At 38.4% G+C, this 7,593-nt stretch overlaps 1 pseudogene; it reads left to right on the top strand.

Annotated features, from left to right (window-relative positions):
- Nucleotides 1–359: 359 nt before the first annotated feature.
- LOC127206666 (60S ribosomal protein L27-like) lies at nucleotides 360–751 on the top strand (annotated as a pseudogene).
- Nucleotides 752–7,593: the final 6,842 nt, after the last annotated feature.

Below are 7,593 nucleotides of genomic sequence, written 5' to 3' on the forward strand. Positions count from 1 at the left end.
GAGCAGGGACTGCCTCTGACATGAACTCTGGCACTCCCTTTTGGCCACGTCTTCTTAGTGGAGAGGCCTGGTGACACTCAGAGGAAGGGGAAGCAGGCTATCAAGATGAGACCTGATAGGCTGTGATCATATGGTGGGGTAGGAGGTCACCATTCTGTCACAGGTCTAGGGGAGGAGAGTAGGTGAAAGAGGGAGGGAGGGGGAAACAGGTAGATACAAGTGAGGGTATAACAATGGGATGTAATCTGAATAAATTACTTAGAAAATGAAAACAGAAAGAAAGAAAGAAAGAAAGAAAGAAAGAAAGAAAGAAATTGACTTCTTTCCTTTCTACTGCATGCCTGATGCTTGCTGTTGAAATGGGGAAGTTCATGAAACCCGGGAAAGTAGTGCTGGTCCTGGCTAGATGTTTCTCTAAACACAAAGCCTTTAAGGTGAAGAATATTGATGATGGCACCTCAGACCACTATTACAACCATATCCTGTTGGCTGGAATTGACTGCTATCCTCAGAAAGTGGCAGCTGCCATGAGCAAGCAGGAAATCAGCAAGAGGTCAAAGATAAAGTCCTTTGTGAAAGTTTATAACTAAAATCATCTCATGCTCACAATGCACTCTGTGGATATCCCCTTGGACAATACTGTTGTCAACAAGGATGTCTTTAGAGACCCAGCCCTGGAAAGCAAGGCCAGCTTAAAGAACAATACAAGACAGTGAAGAACAAATGGTTTTTCCAGAAGCTTTGCTTTTAGGTATATTTTTGTTTCAATTATTAAAAATTCAAAAAATGAAATTGACTAATTTACTAGAATAGATGACAAATGACCTGCCATGTAAGTTATGTAAGGCAAGAGGCTCTAATGTCTTCAGTTCCCATTCTCATTATGATAAAACAGCCCCAAATCATGTGTCCAAAGGTTCAGACAGCTCTATTCCAAAGTCATCGATGACAAGTATGATAATGCCATAATTTAGTGACATTAAGTGAATGCTGGTGCTCATAGGGTTACAATATTCTTATAATCTGGAATTGGGCATACTCATGAGCCTTGAGTAGTTGGCGTTCTTGTCCTTACCCAGGTTTGGTTCTGGTTTCCTCTTTCATATGTCCTGTCCTTAGCTTATACCTCATAAATATTTAAAGGTGCTGACATTTCAGTATAAATAAAGTTATGAGCCATCCACATTTTTATGTCTTGCCTTTCTGGAAGCACCAAAAGAAAAGAAAATGAAGAGATCTACTGTTGTAATATCTATTATGGTCAAAGCTTGATAAAGAAAAGAGGAAAATGAGGAGAAGAAAATGAAAGTAACTGAAGCAGAGAGGGAATCAAAAAGAGCATGAGCCAAGCTTCCAATTGTTGGATAATCCAGCATAATATTTATGCCTGCCCAATTTAAAGTCTTAACGGATAGCCTGCAGATAGCAGCCTTTCAAATTACTCGCCATTGGAGACATCATAATTCTAAAAGGCAGCAGTGAAAATACTGAAGAATTAATGTAACCTGTGAGGGAATATGACTCAAAACCAGAAGAGGAGTTTCAGAAATAATAGACTGTATTGATGTTAAAGAACTGGTGGATCGCACCTGTTAAGCTCAAGATGACTGTCCTGGCACATACTGAGGAGGTCTGTAAGGAACCTATGCTGAGACCTCTCTCTCACTCAGTCCTGGTACCTGTTCCTTCCTATGACACATTGGCCAATCCACCATGTCTGATTCTTCCTCCAGAGACCCTCTCTCAGCCCTGAAGCCCTGTCTTTCCACTCCTGTCTAGATCCTTATTAAGCCAATCAAAATTTGAGGAAAGAGAAGTTTACAAAATATGAGGCAGGTAATGAGATATAAGATACCAAAGTCTTGACACTTCTCAGCTCTGTGAGTTTAGAATCAACAATTGAATATGCAGAGACAACATTTACACATTATACAAAGATTATCCTAACAATATATTCTAATTATGATCCCCCCCTGCCCCTGCACTGCATATCCTCACAGATGCACTTTCTGGCCCATTCAACTCCTTAACTTCTTTCTTCCTCTCTCTTTCTGGAAAACAAATAGGCAAATGAACAAGTACACACACACACACACACACACACACACACACACACACACATATATATATATATATATATATATATATATATATATAGAGAGAGAGAGAGAGAGAGAGAGAGAGAGAGAGAGGGAGAAGTTCTCAAAATCTGAGACTTGCCTATAGTTGTGTTAACGTATATTGTTATCTAATTGCAAAATACTGAATAAAACAGCAAAAATATTTTGTGGTTGTGATTATTCTGATTATAGTGGCTCACACCAATAGTCCCAGTGCCAGGAAAGCTGAGGTAGTGTGTGGTAGCTCAAGGCCAACCTAGAAAACCTAGTGAGCTCCATCCCAGCCTATGCTACAATTGAAACCTGACTCCAAAAATAGAAAAACAAGTCAGAACATTTTACAGGGCCCCAGCATGATCAGAAAAAAAGAAAGAAAGAAAGAAAGGAAGAAAGAAAGAAAGAAAGACGCACAACTTAAGTATTTAAATAACAACAGATTGCTACCTAAACTTCTAATTTTAGTGAAGCACCTGATAGCAGAACAGGAAACAGGACAGCATCACAAATCCAGTAAGTATAACATCACTTTACTTTTCAAACAGAATATGAGTGTTAGAAAGAAAAAGTATCTTGCACTAATTTTTCATACATAGTCCATGTGAAAGCGTCACTGAGAAAAAACTAAAACTGAAAAATGAGGGATTAATTCAGATAAATGGACAAAGAGAACAGTTATGAACAGTTATTTATTCCTCCAGGGGCACACAGCTCTATGTGAGGACACCACACATGTGTATATGTGCACATTTTTACAGACAATCAGCATTTAATCAATACATCATGTGTGTATATACCTATACATGTATGAACTTTTACATGTGTGCAGCTATACCTATACATGTGCACAATTATATGTGAACACATCTATACTTGTGCTCAGATGTGTACTCACATACTTACACATGCACATACTTGTAGATGTACAACCTATAAATTATATATTTATACATGTAGTCATATATACATAATGTGGTCATGAATTCACACACTTGTACATATACTGTCTACATATGAACACAACTATACATCTTGTCTTACTTTATTATTGCTGTTCTAAAACATGAAGACCAAGGCAACATAAAGAAAAAAATGGGTTGTGAGGGGCTTAAAGTTTCAGAATGTGATTCTATGACAAAAAGCTGAACTGGAAATGGTGTTGGCCTTTGAAATCTCAAAGCTGACACCCTCTCCAAATGACATACCTTCTCTACCAACGTCATAGTTCCTAATGCTTCTCAAGCAGTTTCACCAACTGGAGAACAATTGTATAAACATATGAGCTTATGGTGAGCTATTCTAGCCCAAATCAGCACACATGTGTACAACTGTACATAATATTTTACATGTATTTATATGTAACACATACAAATATACCTATGAACCAAAGAACATTCACCTGCATGATCAAACTGAAAGTAATTGTAGTGACTACGTTTCAAAATGCATTGTAAACTAAGACACAAGGGCACACAGTGTACAGGCAGATGAAGCATGTTGGGGACTACTTATCTATAAAGAAATATATACATCCAAGTCAAACATTTTACTATAAGGAAATGATAAAATTGTTTTAATTCAGGAACAAGCCTAGGAGTCTCAATCTTGGCACTGCTTTCATGGAAAATCTGCAAAGAACTCCTACAGACTAATGAAAAGGCCAAGTCTGTAAATACACAGGACACTGGGAGAAAATTCTCTAATCCACTTGGGATGGAAAAAGTTGCTTAAGGAAAACAAATGGTGTGCATTTAAAATAAACTTGAGATAAGCAAGTTTTCACTCACTAAATTATGATGAAAGCATGGTAAAGGCCTATGAAGAAAAGGCAGAAACTGGTAAGGCACTCCTGGGTACCAGGGACCTTGATTCATGAGCTTGGCCAGAATCTGGAAATGATCTTGCTTCTGTCTTTTCCAAAGGCTAGAAATGCTAAGTGTCTTAAGTCTGTTACCTTTCTTTTCTGTCTACATGGCTATATTTGATAGCAGAAGGGGAATAGCAGGCTTAGAGAACAATGAGGATAGACCCTTCCGTCTTGATCAGCTTTGGAATCCACCTTCCACTTCCCTGGTAACACTGGAAAAGTAACCACTAAGCAGGCTACCAAGATGAGACTTGATCACCTATGACCATATAGTGGGGGAGGAGGTCTTAGACCTAGGGTGAGAGTGGGAGGGGGGGAAGAACAGGACAGTAAGAGTGATGGGATAACAGTTGAGTTGTAATCTGAATAAATTGATTAAATAGTAATAATAATAATAACAATAACAACAACATTTAAAAAAGAAAGTTTAGCATGGCACATGAGAAGTTGGAGTTATTAAGCTTGCGTGAAGCGCTTTAAGGAATGATACTTCCCCTTCATCAAAAGACTTCCATTAACCCTAGGTCTAGATGTGGCATTTGATCTGCTCCAAAGATCAAGACGTCACATACACATACTATTGTTTCTTCCATTAAGAGTAAAGCCAGGTAGGCCTATCCATCAGTTGACATGGAGACCCTCCACCTTCAGAAAAGCTGATTCTTCTCAGGTCATGCTAAAGAGGTGAAAGAAATAATTATACTCTTAACTAGAAATGTATTTGTACTTCCCATAAGTCCTTTCCTCATAAGGCTACATACAAAGCTCCCATCATGCAGCACTGATAAGGCTGCCAGCTTCGCTAATTCAAAAAGCATAACTTTCTTTTTCTTTTTATCCTCCTTTCCAAGTTGGTTGAAAACCTAAGCATGGTTTCCATAGCATTCTTGCCTTTCTTACTGATTCTCTGAAGTTCTTTCCAGTGCCCCAACAGTGCAGCTGCTTTCAGATCTCCATTACAGAACATGTAGCTTTCTTAGATCTTAATTCAAAGGTATGATTCTCTCTGTTCCACTTGGGGGCTGCTAGGATTTACAGCTTGCCTACATTGTTTTTCTTTCAAGCTTTAATAAAAAATAATACTCAAACACCCTATTGAGGATGTTTTTACATCTTCAACCCAAAATTTACCTTGCCTAAAAGATGCACAGGGATAAAGACAGAGCAGAGATGGAGAGAATGTCCAAACAATGCCTAGCCCAACCTGAGATCCACCCCATGGGAAAGCCAACCCCTGACACTATTAATAGGGAACCTTGGGAGGGAGTGGGAGGAAGGATAGTAGGACCTATAGGAGACAGGAAATCCACAAGAAGATCAACAGAGCCAACTAAACTGAGTCCAGGGAAGCTTGAGGAGACTAAAGCACCTACTAAGGACCATGTACAGACTGAGCCTAGACCCCATACACAGATGTAGCCAATGGGCATCTTGGTCTTTATTGGATGCCGTAGAAAGAGGAAAGGAGTTGTCCTGACATGAACTCTGTTGCCTGCTTTTCAATCACTTTTCCCTGGTGGGGCTGCCTTGCCAGGACACCAGGGAAGAGGAAGTTATCAGTTTTGATGCAGATTGATATGCTTGAGTAGGTTAGTAAAGGTATCCCCTTTTCTGAGGGTGAGGGAAAGGGGCCTAAGGGCAAGAGAGAGGAGGAGTGGAACAAGGAGGAGAGGAGGGAGGGGGCTACGATTGGGATGCAGAGTGAATGACTAACTAACTAAATAATCTTTTAAATTATTATTAAGGACTCTAAAACCAAAAAGGAACTCTAGATTTCCTGATAATACATATGTTTTAAATAATACATATCATTACAGAAATTATCATGACATTTAAAAATTTAAAAACATTTATTAGGAACTTCTGTTGGAATTCTTTTTAAAAAGTACCCAATGGAGACATGTGTTGATATATATAGGTAAGACACGACTTATATTTTGATGCCTTTAAGCATATTCATTAAATGCTAAACATTAAGCAGGTTCTTGATGACCCCTATGACTGCTTTCTCAGACTCTGTCTCAAAATCTTCTTCCTCTCTCTTCTATCCCCTGTTCCTGGCAGCATCTGAGATTTTTATATTGTCTGCCTTCTTATTTTTCTCAAAAACTCATAAAACTTGATCCTCAAACTTGTTCTTAAGTCTACAAATTCTTTTACCCATTAAGAAAAGAAACCTATGAGCATATGCAGGGGGAGGAGGTCCCCCTCAGTCACAGTCATAGAGGAGGGGAGTAAGGGGAAAATGGGAGGGAGGGAAGAATGGGAGGATGCAAGGGGTGGAATAACAATTTAGATGTAATATGAATAAATTAATAAAATATATTTTTAAAAAAGAAAGAAAAAAACCTCTACTTCCTCAATAACATAAGACTATTGTTCATATGGTGTATGAATTCTATCTCCATCCATGAATGAAGACATGCCATTTTAATAGTCCAAAAGCTTATATGTTTCCAGAGACATAATATTATCTCCTCCTCTAAAAGTTAACAAATGGGCCTGCCAATTGCTTGATCAGGCTCCTCAAGAAAGATGTCTTAGAAAATAATTGTCTTTTTGTTTTTCTAGACAAGGTTTCTCTGTCTAGCCCTTCCTGTCCTGTCCTGTCCTGTCCTGTCCTGTCCTGTCCTGTCCTGTCCTGTCCTGTCCTGTCCTGTCAAGAGATTGACCTGCATCAGACTCCCAAGTGCTGGGATTAATGGTGTGTACAACCTCCACCACAAATTGTCATATACTTGCATATATGCTCATGTGAACATATATGAGTGTATACATACGCACAAACAGAAAGTGAAGGGGTGCTTATTAATTTATATAGGCATTCACAGCAGTTTTAGTGGGTCCTCAAAACTATCATTGGGATCTTACTGCAACCTAAATCCTCCTAAAGGGATTGCATGTGTCAAAAGTCACCATTGTCACAAAGTACATGGCTTCATGACACCTGTTTCAGTTGGATTGGGTTGAGATGAACACCCCAAAGTTTTAATGTCAGAACCCAGTAACCAACAAATACAGCGTCTTGAGTCTGTCTTGAGATCTGAGCTGCGTGTAAGGTCAACTTAAGAGGGCAAATGAGGCCAGCAGAAAGAATATTGAAAGATTGTTTTTGTTCCAATGAAATAGACACACTTTTAAGTCCCTTCTGCACTCACAAGGTTCTTAAAGAATCAGCTTCCAAATTGCTTCTGTATATATAAGTTTTAAAATGACTCAACATTCTGTGACATCTCTTATCACAGCGGTGCTCAACCTCATGAGGAAAAAGGGTAAGGTACATAAATACAATCTGGGAAGATGGGTCTCAGTAGGAAGAGGTCATATTTACAAGTTCCACCTACCAGAAGTGGAAAAAAAATCAATCTCTTTCATTTAAGCTATACCAAGTCTATGGTCATCTATTACAGCTACTATAATAAATAAGAACATACAGAAAAATAATTCACCCAAGCTAATTTCTCAGATTTCTCCAGGTGTTGTATACATACACAAATATATTAACCCAATTGTATGCAACTGAATACCTAGAGTGCTAAAATTAACTTACATTTTATTTAGTAACATATACTGTAAATATTTTCTAAATTTTTTCTACTTTTTAACTTA

This window comes from Acomys russatus, chromosome 2 (genome assembly GCF_903995435.1).
Source record: "Acomys russatus chromosome 2, mAcoRus1.1, whole genome shotgun sequence".
Lineage (NCBI taxonomy): Eukaryota > Metazoa > Chordata > Mammalia > Rodentia > Muridae > Acomys > Acomys russatus.